This window comes from Papaver somniferum, chromosome 8 (assembly GCF_003573695.1).
Source record: "Papaver somniferum cultivar HN1 chromosome 8, ASM357369v1, whole genome shotgun sequence".
In the NCBI taxonomy this organism is placed as follows: domain Eukaryota; kingdom Viridiplantae; phylum Streptophyta; class Magnoliopsida; order Ranunculales; family Papaveraceae; genus Papaver; species Papaver somniferum.
The window spans coordinates 41,900,185-41,918,536 of NC_039365.1; the positions used below are offsets into that span (position 1 = coordinate 41,900,185).

Consider the following 18,352-nt stretch of genomic DNA (forward strand, 5'->3'; position numbering starts at 1 on the left):
AGCGTGGCGGCTTGAGATGACATACTTGGCCATTAGACTCCTAATCTTTGAAGTTTCCTATATAGGTGGACAGCTCCCGTTTGTCCACAGGTGTCCTTGTGTAAGTCTTGAAATACATGTTCTGCTTCTTTCTTTCTTAAACACCTTGCTAAGGATCCTCCTGCGGCTCGATAGTATAACGCTCCATGTACTATCATGAATTGCTTAAGGGATTTGGCTGGGATGAATCGATCTTCCTCTGTTTTGGACAGATCTTTGATATACGCTTTCCGCCAGTCGCTCGTCTCCTCGAAGTCCAAGTCTTCCTTCCAGGTACTAGATAGCTCTTTTCTTTTTATTGTGACCGTAGATTCTCCTTCATCGTTAAGTTGCATTTTGATCGCCAGCGTAGCCAATGCGTCTGCGTGCTTGTTTCCGCTTCTACTCGTATGGTCTATGGTTGACTTTGATTGATGGATTGAACTTTGTTCCTCCGCTCTGTAGGGTTCCAAGTGTGCTTCCTTCACATGTAAATCTCCCTTTAATTGGTTTGTTATCAGCTTAGAATCTCCTTTTATTTCCATGCTCCCCAGGTTGATTTCTTTTGCCATTTTAAGGCCCAGGATCAGCGCCTCGTATTATGCAACATTGTTGCTGTATGGAAAATCTAGTTTGAAAGAGTATGACAACAAATCGCCTTGTGGGGGGCTTCGAATACCACACTGGCCCCTCCTGTGTTTCCATAGGAAGATCCATCAAAGAACATCATCCACAGCTTGGCGATCTCTGCGGCTGCCACTTCTCCTAGTATGGCTCTGTGTATCTCATCATCTGCTTCTCCTGGGAACATTGCTATCATATCAGCTATCGTTTGTCCGCGCACAACTTTTGGACGCTGGTACTTGATCTCGCACTCCGAAAACTGCGGTAACCATCACGCAGTTCTTCCCATCAAGACTGTCTTGGAGACCAGGTTCGCTATAAATTTGTCGAGGCTATGACGATCATCTCATGGTATAATAGGTAAGGGCATAGTTTTTGTGCAGCGTAAATAAGAACCAGGCACGCTTGTTCGACGCGTGAATATCTGAGATCCGCATCACGTAGGACTCAGATTACATGGTAGATAGGCGACAACTGGTTATCCCCCATGTCTTGCGTGAGTACAGCCCCGATTGTCGAGTAGGTGGACGTTGTGCATAGATATAGTGGCGTCCTTTTGATCGGCGATTTTAGCACTTGTGGGACGAGGCATTGTTTCAGTTTCTAAAATGCCATGTGTTGCGTCTCTCCCCATACGAATACGACATTTTCCCTTATTAGTGGTAGGAACGCGAATAGCAATTGGGCGAGCCCTGGTATTAAGCGCCGTATGTATGATATCTTCCCAATAAACGCGTGTAATTCTTTGGCGTTCGTCGATGGGACCATTGTGGTGATGGTGTCGATTTTGTCTGGTACGCTTGGATTCTTTCATTGGTTAATACGAACACTAAAAAATTTCTCGACATCACTCCAAAAGCGTACTTCAGCGGTTCATTTTGAGTTGAAATTTTCTGCATCTTTCAAAGACGGCTCTCAAGTGCATGATGTAGCCCTCAGGTGCTTGTGACTTTACCACGATATCGTCGACATAGACGTCATTGCTCGTTGATATGTGGTTCCTGCATTCTTTAAACTGAACGACATTACGACATAGTAGAAATTCCCATATGGTGTTTGGAAGGAAGTTTTCATTGCATCTTCCACGGCCATACAGATTTGATTGTATCTGTTAAAGCCATCCATAAAATAGAATCGCTTCTTTCCTCCAGTTGCGTCTACAGTTATATCGATGTTGGGAAACAGGAAGTCATCTTTAGGACATGCGTGATTTAGGTCGTTGTAGTCCACGCAACACCTGATTTTTCCGTTTTTCTTCGTAGCTGGTACGATATTAGCGAGCCATGTAGGATGCTGGATTGGTTTGATGAATTTAGCTTTTAGCAGTCGCTTCATTTCTTCTTTTATGGCCAAGGCTCTCGTCCTTGGGAACTCACGACTCTTTTGCTTTACTGGATTAAATTAGGGCGAGACGCCTAGGTTTTGGGGAACTAGGTTACTGTCCAGTCCCGGCATCTCATCATATTCGAAGGCAAATACATCTTTATACTCCCTGAGCACTCTTATCAGTGTCTCCCTTTCTTCTTTTTCTAGTCTTTTCCCAATCATGATGTTCCACTGGTTCTCTTCGGTTCCGATATCAATCTTTTCCATGCTTTTCAGGCTGCGATCTTCGAGTGTACGATCTTCCGGCGTTGCTCGCATCGTTTCAGTATACTGTCCTCGTAGGCTTTCGTCGTCAATTGTACAAAAGGGTAATTCGTGCAACCCATGAATATTATCTTCTTGGGGGTCCACCGTTTCCTCGTCCACTGACAACATGGCACAATCCTCAACCTCCGCGGTCATCCCCCCATCTAATTTCTATAAGCGGTATACATGTCCCCCGTCCGGTTTTGAGAACCGCTGGAATTGAGGTTGTCCCTCCTGCTTCCTTTTTCTTCTAGCCGGGACCACCATCCTGGAGGGGCTGAACACTAAATTGGATGCTTTCACCTCTTCCCCTTAATGCCCTCTTGGGTAGTGGGGTAAGCACGGCGCCTGGGGCATCTTCCGCGTCTGGTGGTGTTTCATAGAAAACCGCGTCTGTCATGTATGCTTCTTCAGGGTCGAAAGGGTTACGCGTGGCAGGTATGCGGTACTGTCTTCCCCCGATGTTGGTCTTGACGCACTGGTGGTAGGTCGAGGCCACCACCTTGTGGTTGAGCATCCACCCCCGTCCGAGAAATACGTGGAAAGTGGTGTCGTCTTCTTGTACGTAAAACGTTGTAAGCGCTCGAATGAGACCAACCTTCATCACCAAGCTGACTATCCCAATGGTTGTTTGCGCTTGTCCACCAAATCCCCTTATCGTGGTGGCTTTCATTCGGATGGCGGTTCGTTGTACCCCAAGGATGTCGAGCGTATGCATGGATATGAGGTTTAAAGAAGCGCCTCCATCCACAAAGGCTCTCTTCAGAGGTTGTCTGTTAGTGTACACCGTTAGATAAAGGGTCCTGAGATGTCCTCTAGGGTAACATATATCCTCCCCAGTAAAGACGATTTCCTCTCTAGGTACGGGTCAGTAAGGCTTCCCTGCTGCAGTTGATGCTATTACTTTGGACGCCTCCCTGATTTGGATTTCACTAAATCCTAGCGAGTCGAAGAACTGTTGCACGAGAACTGTTTTAGCAAATTTGCTAGCCATGCAATCTGTGTTCTCAAACTCGGGATTTTCCATTTCGACTTCATATACCTCGTTCTCTTCGTCTTTCCAGGGATTCCGTTCATCTCCATTTGGATAGTGAGTTAGCATCATGACTTGATATTGGACTAGTTTAGCATTTTCTATATTTCCCATCTCAATCTCGCCTAATTCTATTTTCCTTTGGAAGATTCTTCGGAGGTTGAAGCAATCAATTGTAGGGTGTTGTATTTTTCGATGGAAATGACAGTACCTTGCGTCGTTGGTATCGGCGAAATTAAGGTTTGCCGGTGTTGGGGGTAGTTGTATTTCCTTATTCATCAGCCACTTCTCTAACATCCCCTCAGTATGCTCCTTGTTGCATGATAGTGGGGGAGGAAACGATCGTTGTTGATCTCTGGCACCCTCGCAATTCTGTGACTGACTCGGCGGTGCGCTCCACCCTCCTTAGTTGTTATTGGCGCGGGTATTCCTTGGAACGACCGATGCGGTGTTGACTATGTTGCGCCATGAATATTCCATGTTAGACTCATCTACTCAGTCGGAGATTCTCGCTGCCGCTTCTTCCAGCTCGACGAAGGTTAGGAAACGAAAATTGACTAGGCTTTTTTTGTAAGGTGGAGTCATTCCTTGTACACAAATTTTTACTAGTGCCTCTTCTTTGATATCTTCATGGCAATCCAAAGAAAAAAGGCGGAATCAGGTGATATATTTCCCGACTTCTTCCCCCACACGTTGGCCACATTTTCTCAGATCTATGGTTGTCACCTTTTTTTTTGGCCGAGAAGAACTTTCTGAGGAAAAGAGTGGACATTTTCATCCATGAGTCGACGCTCCTAGGCTTCAGATTGTCATACTAGGTAAACGTCGTGTTCGTAAGCGATTTCGGGAATTCCTTCAAGCATAACTTTCCATCAGTGACGCGATAGTTCGTGGATGATAAGAATAAACTAAGCTGCTCGCGTGCGTTCCCTTGCCCATCGTATGCCTTAAAATTCAGCGAAACGTAGTCCTCAGGCTATTGGTGACTCTACTTCGGCAAGATATGGGCTAGTCATAAATTCATAGTTGTCATGCTTTCTTATCCGGTAATTTGTCTCGAGGTATTTGGCAACCGCCTCCTGTGACATGACCATCGGTTCTTCCTCTTCTTCCCTTGCGCTTTTCTCCGCTACTCTAGTGTTCTGCTCCGGGTTCAGCTGTCTTTATAAACTTCTTCTGTTCTGTTCTCTTCAAACATGTTCATCTAATTCGTTATGAATCTCCTGCATGGACGGTCTCGTATGAGGCGTATCTTCGGTTGCGATTTGCTTGTCCTTCTCCTTCGCGGCGTCCGATCTTCTTCCTTGTGTGATCGGAATTGATATTATCCCTACTCTTTCACCTTCTAAAGCAGAAGGCGACTGGTTGGTTGGTTGGTTTTCCTGCGTGCCTGTATTAGAGCTTTCTGGGAGCGTCATGGTGAGCTAGGCACGAGCTTCTGGGTGTGGTCGCCAAATATTGATATATGATTTTGATTTAGGTCCTACCCGTCCTAGTCTCACCAATTGACTTTATTCCCAAGAATGGTATGAGAGAGAACTTGCTTTCTATTGTACCTTGTCCTTTTTTATAGAGACATTCTCAAAACCTCTCCTTTTTATGACATCATGACACATGTCCTAAACCCTATTAATTATTATTAATGTCATTTCTTCTCCAATATAACCTCTTTCTTCCTTTAAATTCCTCCCTTGTCCTTTTCCCTTCATGGATATTCCTTGATGGACTTGGGATTTAGTCCCCAAGTCCCCATACCTCTAGTTGGATCTACCTCCTCTTTAGGGTCTCCTTAACCTTACTAAAGGGTATTAATTTTCAGGTATAATATGAGATTTGTTCGCAAAAATGGGCAACAAAAGGAAAAGGTTATGTTATTTGAGATTATCTAAGTAAATCTAGCTAGCTGGATATCATAATAAGGGAAATTCCTATGGAAATGGCCAAATGAAAATGTTTGTTGAGCCACGTGGATGGCCAAACCCGGTTTTCCACTATGGTAAACCATAGGGCGTTCAACAAACAAGCGCGCGTTCAAAGTAAAAACGCTGGCGCAGGAACTACAAACGGTGGCGTATGTAGGAGGCACGTGAGCGGGCACAGAAGAAACGTCGTCATTTGAGTCAAGAGCGCCAACGGGAACTTTGTAACTGCCACCGGAACGTCTAGTTTCCACCTCTATAAATACGACTCGAATTTGATCTCACAAATTCACAACAATCTTTCATTTTATCAATCTTTTCTTAATTTCAATTACTTTCAAATTTCAACCATGAATTCCGATGATGCATGATTATTTTAATCATAATCGTATTTCGATGAGTATTTTCAGCGTCGATACTGCATGGGACGCAACTTGACTCAAAATATTATTGTCGATCTTTGTCAGGTACAACCTTTATTTAATTATCAGTATGATGCACGACATGTACGAGGATTTAGTCTTAAACAAAAGGTCACTTCGGCCTTCCGTATATTGTGTTATGGGTTACCAGCGGATTGCACGGACGACTACATCCGTATTGGGAAAACAACCGCCTTTAGGTATCTCAAATTGTTTTGCGAAACAATAGTCGATCATTTTGGTCCAACCTTTTTAAGAAAGCCTACTCAGGAAGATGTTGAAAGAATAACTAAAAAAAACACCACGAGGGGTTTTCCGGGAATGCTGGGTAGTCTTGACTGCATGCACTGGACGTGGCATGCGTGTCCGGTCGAATGGGCAGGCCAATATAAAGGTCATTATTCAAAACCAACTGTAATTTTGGAAGCTTCAGCTAGATATGATTGTTAGTTTTGGCATGCCTTTTTTGGATACCGGGTTCAAATAACGATCTGAACGTTTTGTATAAGTCACAGTTGTTTGAAGATCTTAAAAACGGGATCGCGCCGCATTGTAATTTCACCATTAATGGTCAAAACTACACTCAAGGTTATTATCTAGAAGACGGAATCTATCCTGAATGGTCAACAATGGTTCAAGCTTATAAACAAACAGGTTATGGACCGACGGCTTCGAAGGATATGCAGTAATTCAACACTCAACAAATGAAATGCATAAAGGATGTTGAACGCGCTTTTGGTATACTGAAAAGGAAGTTTGCCATCATTGATGGGCCGACACGCTTTTTTGATATTCAAGAAATGAACAAAATTATGCTGAGTTGTATCATTCTACATAACATGGTCATTGAAGAAACAAGGCGTGACCCAACCTGGACTAGTTTTCCAGATGAATATTTGGTGCGGGATCTTGTGGTGGAGCGTGGGCGTCCGGCAAGAGAATATAGACTTGCAACTGACAGTATGCACAACCGGGGAATCTATGGACAACTAATACAAGATCTAACTAAGCACCTTTGGGCTTTAAGAGGAGCACGAGACGATGCACGGGGGCGAGGCAGAGGGAGAGGAAGATAGATGTTATTTTAAATTAAAGGCAATTAGAGGGAGATAAATGTTATTTTAAATTAAAGACAATTATGTTAAGCATAATTTTAAATAAACGGGTACAATTAAGCATAAATTTAAATAAAGGAGTACAATTAAAGTAAACTTAATTAAAATCAGTTATTAACAAGACTGAATTCATCTTCATTTTCTTCCGAGGCATCATCTTCGTCTTTTTCCACATTAACATACTCGCCAGTTTGTTTAGGGCGTGTGGTTGTTCGGCTGCGGCTTGTTGTTGTTCGGCCGAGGCCGCGGGTTGTAGTTGTTCGGCGGCATCCATTTGCTTGGTCCATGAAGCATATTATCGTTCATTCATTTTTGTAGTGTCCAAGGCCAGTAACTTGCTTAACTTACAATCCCTGTAGTATTGTTCTCGGGAAAGACGACTTTTTCGTTGTTTATTTATAGCAATGTCACGGTCCCTAGCTCTATCTGCTTCCATATGTATCTCGAATTCCTTGTGTTCAGCATAGTTGAACTCACTTGAACCTCCTTCTGCTACTCGTTGGTCTGCGTCTCTCGCTGCTTTTGCAGCTTTCTGACCACCTCCTCTTCTTCTCTTGGAATTGATGTTAACGTCTAGATTACTATTATGTTGATTCAGGTGAGAAAGCAGACCCTCCATTCTGAAAATCCTGCGAGATCGGACCATGTGGTGATCCTGCAGGCACTTGATGACCTTCCAGCAAGTATGTATTAAACTTGTTAAGCACCCTCAAAATGGTGAAACAAGTTTCATGTTGGAAGCTGAAACCTTTGTGGGATCTTTGCCACTCTTCCCGACATTTTCGTTTCACATCCGGTTCGCCTTCACCACTTCTTCTGTTGTTCCACATTTGAGTGATCAAATCTACGTATTCAGAAACGGATGATGAAATTGTGTGACAACGATGGCTCAACCCATCGACATCACGTCTATTAGCGTTACTAGTTTCTTCACCAAATTTTTCTAAAATCTTACCATAAAAAGTTTTTTTTCTTGATAAATACCATTGATTTCATCTAATGTGAATAATACATAATTTTTGCAAAGTGACTCGTCTTCATCCATCGTATATTTGGGACTACGAATTCTTGTGTTCCTCTAGTGATTGTTGTTGTGTTTGTTATTGTATTTTTTGTGGTGTTTTTTGTTGGGATCGTTGTTGTGGTGTTTGTTGTTGTGATGATGCCATCTTTGTTAGAAATGAATTTTTCTGAAAGATTTAATTGATATGGATAGTTTTGTTTGAAAAGAAGAAGAAACATTGAGACGGTATGGAAATTTTGTAATGTTGAGTTGGTGTTGAAAAAGGTGTGAGTTTTAGTTTGTAGACGGAATGAATTTATAGGGAAAGGAAAGAGACGATGGTGGCCGGATGGAAAGAGCGGTTGACGCTCTTACTACAAGCACTGACGTCTTAAGTAAAATCGTTGGCGTGTTTATTTACCACACACATATGTAGTACAGGCGCTGGTGTTTTTGTTTCACACGCCAGGGTCTGTGTCAAGACCGCTCGCTTTTAGCACAGGGGCGCGCTGGGTGTTTCCTCTTGGTGTTCAAATCATCAATTTTGTTGACTTGAACATCCATTTTTCATGTTTGTTCATTCCATAGTGGGAGCAAAATGAACAAATTCTGTGTTTGTTCATTCCATAGGAACTGCTCTAACCAACACCGCTTGATGGTCAAGAGTCAAGACCGAAGACTTTATTATCCTGGTTTAATTGGGGGACCCCAAAAAAACAATTAGGGGTCTCACACTACAGGACAAAAAGGGTCATTCTGCAAGTTGCATAAGTAACGACTCTAGACTTTACAAGGTTAATTAATAGATTAGCCATCATTGTTTTATTTTAAATAGTGAGAACCCTCTAATGAATGTTTTGTGCTATGTTGCAGTTGGTGGTGCAACCAATCTCTCAACCAGAACTAGTCACTATGATGGGTCTGGATACCTCCCAACACTGTATGAATGATTTGGCACGTTTCCATTAACCGTTTCGTTATATTTAAATTATTTAAATAGTGATCTCATGGATGTGTAATTTCTTTGTTGAATGTAGACATGGAAAGACAAGGCCGAGGCCAAGGAATGGCTTATCTCAAAGGAAAAAGAGAAGATGTGCGTGGTTGTTCAAAGCAAACACGTCGATTGTAAGAAGATGGAGATGGTATGCGAGAGAGCGGGGAAAAAGGGAGAAAGTCACAAAGGTAAGAATTACAAATATGAGAAGAAGACGGCTAGGGTCTACAAAACTGTGTCGAAGAAGTGTGAATGCCAATTCAGGATTTATTTCAAAAGGCATCACGAAACTGATCTATGGAGATTAAATAGTATTCCAGACGGGCGTCACAACCATCCCCCACTTAAAAGTTTATATGGAGACCCTGCATATGCCCGGTTGAAACCGCATCAACTTTTTCTTTGAGTAGGGTTCCAACAAACTTCTCCCTAATTTCAACGAGTTTGAACTCCTTCTTCGGGTATTTCTTTCCCTTCACGAAAAGGACATCTGCTGTCTTTTGATCCCAGCCAAACAATTTCTCGGTCAATGCATAAATTTCTTCCTAACTAAGCTTCTTCTTGAACTTGTCATTGGTGAATTTTCCTTCGACCGGCAACCCTAATATCTGTTCCGCGTCATCGGGTGTAAATGCCATCTCAGCAAAAGGTAATTGGAATATATGGGTTTCACCATAAAACCTCTCACAGAAACTTGATACTGCAACCTTGTCATATCCAATCACAGAGTTCACAACGACAACATACAGAGTATAGTTTTTAATAATCTCTTTGACTCTTTCACATTCATCGTTTAGATCCCACACGGACATTTTCACATAAGATGATTGCCGCATGAAAAGACGAACGTCATTCTTATGATCCTACAAAAGAAAAAACAAGTAAATATAAAATAAAATTAAAGTTAACATCAAAATATCAAATATAAAAACAAAGTTAAGATTGTTTCACAGATGGTACGATCCCACGTTCCAGGATATCTAAATAGAACTTCACAACCATCTCTAGTTTCTCCTCTGGCTTTACCACTACGAAGACGTTCCAGTATCAAATGTTTGATTGAAATGTGTCTCGCGCTCTCTGCAACTGGCTTTCCATCCTTCCGTCTCTACGGTTTCACCTGCTCTTTATCTTTCTCCTCATCAGCATCATCTTCATCATCACCACCACCCTCACTATTATTACCTTGATCATCTTCCTCATCATCATCGTCACCACCACCACCACCACCACCCTTACCATCATTACCTTCATCATCCTCCTCCTCATCATCATCACCACCACCACCACCACCACCATCATTACTATAATTACCATCATCATCATTATCATCATCATTAATCTGTTCTTGTTCCCAAACTTCTTCTTCTTCGCTTCCGGAAGCAGATACAACAGGGGTAGAAGAATCAGACGAATCATTACCTGGGTCTCTTGGTTCGTTGATAGATAAGGGTATCTCATCCGGACATTTTTCTCGAAATGGATCGGCATTTAAGTATTTCTTGTTCCGGGGAGGTATGGAAGGAGGAGTGGGCATGTGTTGCTTGTCTTTCTTTTGACTACAATGGTACATACACAAAAAAGGAACAAATAAGTTTAGTATTTGATGCTATAAGAACAAGGGTCGTCACTATATTCATTAAAACACAAACGACTCTCAATGAGTATATGACGACTCTAAGAAGAAAGGAGACGACCCTAAGCTACATATTGACGACGCTAGGTGATATATGTGACGACCCTATCAATATTTTGGACAGAGAGTATGATTTTTTTCAACCTAGGGTCGTCATATGTTACTATAAATTGGTAACGACTCTAGTCTAGGGAAAAACGGTACAATGACGACTCGAATAGATCTATTGACGACACTTCCAATATTTGGGACAGAGAGGCGGTTCGTATTTCATCAAGGATCGTTGCCAACAAAAAAGGGTCATTCAAATAAGGTCATCAATAGATTCGATTACAGAGGTAACGGCTGAAATTAGGGAAAAAAATTGTAGTAGAAGAATTAGGGTCGTTAACTTAAACATCATACAACTTAACGATTTTTTATAGTGTATACATGCATATAAAGAATCGTTAGAGTTTAAGAAAATACAGAGTAACGACCCATTCACTGAAACTGAAAAACCACGGTTCCAGAACTCAATTTCACAATCAAAACTCAAGAAAAAAATCAAAACAATGGTGGGTTTTAGATCACTTACTTTCTAATCGGCATCATTTGTTCTTCTAATTCTTCTCGGCTTGATACTGTAACTTTGGTTTTCAGATTAATCTTCAATTTGGGTTTCTCTACGGTTTTAAGGTTAGCAAACTTTCCTTTGTATTCATTCGTTCGAGCCATTTTGTAGAAGAAGTTAATCGTCGATTAAAGTTTTTTGTAACGATTACGACGAGAAATCGACGAAGAAAAATAATAATTTTGATCGTCAATGGAAGAGAAGGAGAACTCGGGTGGGAGAGGGAAGGAAAGGGAGGAGTTCTGATTTTGATTTTAGAAAATGAATTGGGGGCCTTATGTTTAGGGTTAATAAGTTTTTAAGTACAAAGGGTAAAATTGTATTTTCCCCACTTTTTTAGACTCCCTTATATGGCGTATGGTGTGGGTATAAATTGGTCATTGTTTTTTGCGGGCCCCCAGTAAACGAGGTGACACTTCGGCTTTAGACTTTTCCAGCAGAAAAGGCTGATCACATTCTCCCTGTCCCTACCTCTCTTTCTTTCTCGTCTGGTCTCTGCAACATTTTTTTTTCCCCTTCTAACATTTTTTTCCCCTTCTAACATTTCATTTGGATACCTTTTGTGTTGTCTGTAGTTCTGAATTCTCAAATAATGGGGGAAAAGATAGGTTTTATCCCTCCTCCTATCCTTCCACCGGAAATACCAGAGGTCTATGTCTCAGATGAGGGTGTAAAATTCGTCTTAGAAAATACCCAGGGTGCTAATCTTATTGAATCCATAGATAGTGAAGATCTGAGCGGGTACATACCCTCATCCTCCTTTGTTTAATTTACTGTTTATTTTGAATAATTTCATGGAGTTTAGGGTTTTAGAAGGCAACTTATAACGATCTAGTTAAAACTTCAGTTCAATATTTTGCATATCTGGAACTTAATAGGCAGCAATGCGTTCTCAGAAATCTCCAATTACGGTTCTGCTGATTAATTGTCATTTTTAATATTAGTTATTTTGGGTTGAAAATTTGATCTGATTGTGGATATCTATTTGTTTTGTCTAAGCTATGAAAAGGAGGAGGGTGATAATAAACGAACAATGTTGGAGAAACAGATAGAGAAAGATAAGCTTGAAGTAGATCCTGTAGACGCCCTTCCTATTAAATCCTTGGATGGAAAATTACTATACAGAACCCATAAGTATTAGTTTGTTATCGGGATATAGGTAATAATGCAGCTTCAAAGTAAGCTAAGAGACCTGCAAATGCTTCCAAGGAAGATGAAAAAGTTCAGCAGATGATAATCATGATGGAGCGAGTGTAAGTATTGTAAAGCTTACAAATCCAGAGAGGAGAGCAAAGATGAAGAAGATTAGGAAAGAAGCAGCAAGGGAAGGAGATAGTTAGTGCAGATTAGGTGGAATTGGAAGCAGCCCTCAAGCTCAAGCACTGGTATTTTTTTTTACACATTTTTTTGCATTGGAGGTTTGTCATTACTATATGCTCGCTTGTACATTGAACATAAACTAACATTAGTTTATCAGCTAGGTGTAATACTTCCTGTGTGTTATACTGATTCCCCGAGGTCTTAAACCTCAACTTGCATTTTTTCTTAAACCTCAACTTACATTTTTCCTCTTTTTACTGGAGATGAACTTATCAGGGACGTATACAGTGGGATCTAAGTTAAATTTTTGCACATTATTATATTGATTTATTATCCTAACTTGATGTACAATTATTGCTTTAGCATTTCTTTAATCCCTTAATGATATTTTTCTGTCTCTAGGCTGAGGAAGTTCTTTCAAGTAAGAAGAGTAAACTGGCAGAGTTAGGAATGGCGCTGCTCATTGATCCAAAGTCAAATATAAAATCGGCAAAAGAGATGGTGCAGCTTTCCAAGGGTGAAAATCAAGCTACTATCAAGATTGGGCTCCTCTTTTATTGGCTGTCTTCGAAGATCTGGGTAATTTTCATGCTTTGCCACATTATATGAGTTCACTACTTTTGATGTGGGGTTACTTGTGATGTTCTCCAATCTGACTCATCTTTCACTGCGTGCAACAGTTATCGGATAAGATTTCCCACTGAAAAGGACCTGGAGATGAATGTTTCGAAGGAAGTGAAGAAAATGCGATTCTATGAATCAACACTGCTGACATCTTAAGTCATGACATCAACCAGGGGTCTAGTATACCTCTGGAAGATGTTGTTACAGTATTGAGTGAAAGATTCTTACGTCGTTCATCCAAAAAAATCTAGTTTGGTTTTATAGTAAGTTATTCTTTTCACTTTTTCATTGATTTCAAGTGAGGTCCGAAACCTAGTGGTACACCATCTGTGATTGCTGTAAGCCTATGTAAACATGCTCGATTAGTTTTATGGAGGTCTAATAATTACGGGAGTAACTCTAAAACTGTTGAAATCTCGACTATGCTCACTAGAAGGGAGTTTAGGGGCCACACCATTTTAGTTTTGGTGTGAGGCAGGTTGGCTGAGACGGTTGCTCCTCTGCTGAGTCTGTGGAGAAACAGCAAAGTTTAACACCTACAGGGCTTTGGAATCATGTTACATGGATTTTAACCTTGACCATAATTTCAAATGGACTGAAATTCTTGACACGTAGTCAGTTATAGTTACTCATATGTTCTTCGTGATTTGTGATTTCATATATACTGCTCAACATGTTCAGGGCTTCTCCTGCTGGATTTTTATGATATATTATATTTACTAGGATAGACCTCACAACAAATTTTTCTTACTTGTATTCTGAAGGTGTACCTTCAGAGGCTAATAGTCTTACAGAAGCAATCATCCTTCCAACATGCATGTGTTCTTTGCTGAATGCAGTTCCTGATTTCAACTTTGTGGGAATTTGCTAACTGATGTCATCAATAATATGAGCTCCCCAGATGATGTCATAAGGTTCTGTTAAATATGAACTTTGAACTTTGCTCTTTTAGGCTTTGCTTGGGATTTCTTGTTTCTCTCTTCAGTTATTGTTGCTCAGTAGTGCTATGTTCAGTTTAGGAGGTAATCGTCCTGAGTAGGGTTTATCTTTATGAAGATGCTTCAATTGGTTACAGGAAACTTTGCTGTACAGCTATGAAACCGCTATTTCTTAACGAGGGCAAACATATTGGTGAAGCAACTGTGGAGGCTGATCACTTGATCGCAAATCTTGTAAAATTATAGTGTCGGCTGTATCCTGATACAATCGAGGTATAATATTATCTTCTTCCTACCAACATTAAAAATTGCCTCCTGTGAATATATCCTTTTGCCCGGTCTTTTGAGTGGATTGGTGTTTTCTCAAACATACTGTTGCAGTAACAATTTGGGTTACTCATAAAAAAACACGTGTTTAAAACTGTCAATTAAATCCCTCATGAAAGAACATAGAAACTTATTATTTAAGAATATGCTTTATATAATTGTAATTGCGGAGTATGAATGATCTAAGTTCTGCTAAATGAATCTAGACACCAGCATCTCTTGAATTGAAGTATCTTTAACAGGACCATGGTATTATGGAGAACCCATTGCTTGCCAAATTAAGTTTCTGATTTACTAGATTACCCAACCAATTGTGATGAGATAGGTGTACTTAAAAATCAAGCTGTTTTAGCTGCATCCGATGTTGGATTTTTATTTTTTAATGAAAATGATTGTTAGGAACTTTATTGATGAGTTTTAGAGGGCAACCAAGCCAAGTTACTTCATGGAATTTACAATTTAGAAAACAGTGCGATGATAACACAAATTATTAAAATATGCTGCCATACTAAATTATGGAATTTACAATTTTAGATGGCAACCAACCAAGCAAAAGGAACACTGCATACTAAAATATGCTGCAAGGCATTTAGATAATCTGACTATTTGCAGGGCACTGGGGCTAAACAAAGTTGGAAGATAATGATAGGAAAGTTTGCAAGTAATATAGATTGAAAAGAAAGAAAAACACTTCAACTCAATTTCCTTAGCAATCTCTTAGCTTCAGTCTGTAATCTATTTTCACAGTATTCAACTGTTAGTAGTTTACAGATGAAAAAAAGTATATTCACCAGTCTTTTCTAGTATCCCAGATGTAGTTTTCCTTGAACGATAACCTTACATGGATGAAATATTGCAAAAAGGCCTCTTTTGTTGGCCATGTTTACTTGCTCTAAACTAATCTATATTTGTTGCCTCTGCACATTTGTACAGAGTTTTCTTTCATTAGATTTTTCCGAGGATATGGGGAAGGCTGATATGTCAAAGGGGGGGAGAAGAGAGTTGGTGAAAGTGAAAAAAAGGGAACGAAAAAAAGCTGAAGAGTCGGAACAAATCCCCCGTGAACAACAAAAAAAGAAGTAGGCAAGACTTGAAGACAAAGACTAGAGAGGAGGTGTTCTTTCATCTACGACAACCACCCACTTGCTTATGTTGAAATTCATTGATCTTGTTCATCCAATAACAAGGTTTTGATTGTTTCTCTCAAGTTGATGCCGATTTAAAAGCTGTTACCTTTGCTCCAGATGCACTAGAGCGCAGAAGAATGCAATCAAATACTTTTTCTGCCGTATTTCAAACATACTTTCGCGAAGCACACCATAGAGACAAGTTCAACCAGGTATATATGTACTTTCCGTATCTTAGATTTCCTCCTCCCTCAATTCCGGAAAGACATATTTTTCTGAAATGCTCTTGCTGGTGCCATGGCACTGATTTTGGTCGAAATCTAGATTGCAACATCATTTTAGGAGGAAAACATTAGATGGGATCCTGCATTGACCTCTTAGAGCTCTCATGACATATAAGTGCGAGTCAATTGAACTCTCATCATAATTAGGATCAAATACCTATAAGCCTCGTTTAATCATCCTAATCTTTTTTCAGTACCTGTAAGTCTCGTGTAATCATCCTAATTTTTTTTTCTTTTTCTTTTTTGATAAGAATCATCCTGAACAAGTACCACCAAACATACTCCCAGACTCTTCTCATTGTATAGACCCCTGTAGCAAACATATCTAGATAATGTCACCATGCAGTGGAGTTTAATCATTCTTTCTTTTTTTCTTGTAATTCTTGTCTCTTAGTAGTGGTCTCTTTGTTTGCTCCGTTTCTTTCTGGATTGCTATAAGTATAACATTCTTCTTTTGGTGAATTTGAGGAATACCCATTACTTGCTCCGTGCTTAAATGGGTTGGGGAAGTTCTCTTGTCTGATCTTATGAATTCTCTCAAAAACCTTGCTAGTGGTGGTACCAGCCTTGACTCTACTTACTAAAGTGCATTAACTGTTTCTGAAAGTCTAAGATGTTGTTTTGTGCATCTAAAGTGATGAGAAGCAATTTAGATGCTTTAAACGATGTGCATGAGTTCTTTATCCAGCTTTACAACCTGATGCTTGAGTACAGACCTGACAGGTTGGTATCCCGAACATTGTCTTGTCACGAAAGAATTGTAAAGTGCTAATAACTACACTTGATCTATCAAGACTAATGTTCATTTAAAACCATACATATGGGCCTAGGACACCCTGTTGAACCTTTTGAAGTTTCTCACAGAACTTATCGGCATTTTCTTTACTCCATTATTTTTAGTAGATATCTTATTATCTTCTACCAAGAGGTTCCCGACAGTGAGTCCTGCTCCTATTCCGTATCTCCAATATATACTTAAGCGGTGAATCCCATTGAGCAGCATTGTGAAACCTCTTATTTTAAAGACGGGTGTTCCAAAATGGCCATACTATACCTGCAAAATAGTAACCAATCTGTTTTATTTGCCAAGCAGAGATCAGGGAGAAGTGCTAGCTGAAGCTCTGAAGACGATGTTATTTGAAGGAAGACAGCATGATATGCAAAGGGCAGCTGCATTCATAAAATGCCTTGCGGCATTCTCGTTGTGCTTTTGATCTGCAGAGGCCATGGCAGGTATATTTTGCCTGTGTACCTTTTTCTAGTCTTTGATACAATTGGTTATTATTTAACTCTCATAACTGTTTATAGCTTTAGTCACACTGAGGGATCTACTTCAAAAGAATATCAAATGTCGGAATCTGTTAGAGAATGATGCGGATGGTGGTTCCTTTACAGGTTCAGTTGTGGTAAGCTTCTTACCTCGGTCTTCTCTTCAAACATGAAGTACTATTCTAACTTAAAGATTTGATTAAGCAAAAGTAGGCGAGTAACATTATGGACAACGGAAATCATTATTAGATTTTACTGACCAAATATTACAATTTTATTTTTAAAAATAACACAAGTTTTTTATTTTATGGTCTTAGGAGAGTTATTTAATCATGTCGAACTTTGGGGTAACTTACAAGCAACTTTTGATGAAAGGCTACTAAGTAAATCATCCCAACCAACACTAATGAAAGGCTACTAAGTAACTTTGGGGTAACTTACACGGAGCTGTGGGTGGATCTTGATCTTATACGTATATTTATTTCGTATAGTGTATTTATTTTTCATCTTATAACAGAACTTGAACTAGGATATAAAGCTCTGTTGGCTTTTTTTTTTTGGTCTGCAGAAATATCAGCCATATGCATCGGACCCAAATCAGGTGTGCTTGCTTCTATTCTCTGAGATCTTAGTCTATTAAGCAACCATTATCGTCCTAAAATATCAACAGCCGCATCCAGCATTACAAGCCCTGTCTGCTGATTTGAATCAAGTCTATCTTTACACCACCACCCCTCAACAAGCATTTAAAGACTTGTCAATCGAGAGTGAATTTTTCAACCTCATGGATACCCTCGGGACATCTAGTCGAAAAAAGAGGAAGGTAAGTGAATTCTCTAAATCAGATAGTAGTAGCCTTGAGCCGATTCAGAAAGTAGAAAGTCTCATAGACGAAGAGAATTTTAAAAATGGACTATCCAAGCATTTTAATGTGCTCCAGGACGTCAAGAAAAATGAGAAACTGAGGAAAGATTTAGCTCTCATGGTTTCCTCTATAAGATCATATCAAGAATACAAGAGGCAGAAGAAGAAAAACAATGAAGGTTCAAAGAAGGAAAAGGGTCAAATTAAAATTGCATGATGTATTCATTTCTGAATGAAGGTCCTTTAATGTTTTTTTACTAGCAGACGCTGAGTTGTGGTGGAATTAATTTTGTCTTCTTTATTGATTTCACAGAGACAGTACTAAATGAAAACGTAAATTTAACAGGAATGTCCACAAAATTGGATTCGACTACTTTGGTAAAATCTTAGTACTGGCTGGTGTGCTCTTAACGAATTAAGGGTGTTGTTTCTCAGCGCCATTAGTTGGTTAGTACCATAGAAAATATGAGTGGCAGAAACAGCCTTAGGCAGTGCTGAACCTATACTCTAGCTTCAACTTTCTTCTTACTTTTTGCAGCATACAAAGTCTTTGTTTTCCACAGTAAATTACACTTACTTTTTTACTT

The 18,352-nt window shown here is 39.9% G+C and overlaps 1 pseudogene; it reads left to right on the forward strand.

The window, feature by feature from the left end:
* Window positions 1-11,604: 11,604 nt before the first annotated feature.
* On the forward strand, window positions 11,605-18,075 carry LOC113305472 (annotated as a pseudogene).
* The last annotated feature ends 277 nt before the right edge of the window (window positions 18,076-18,352 follow it).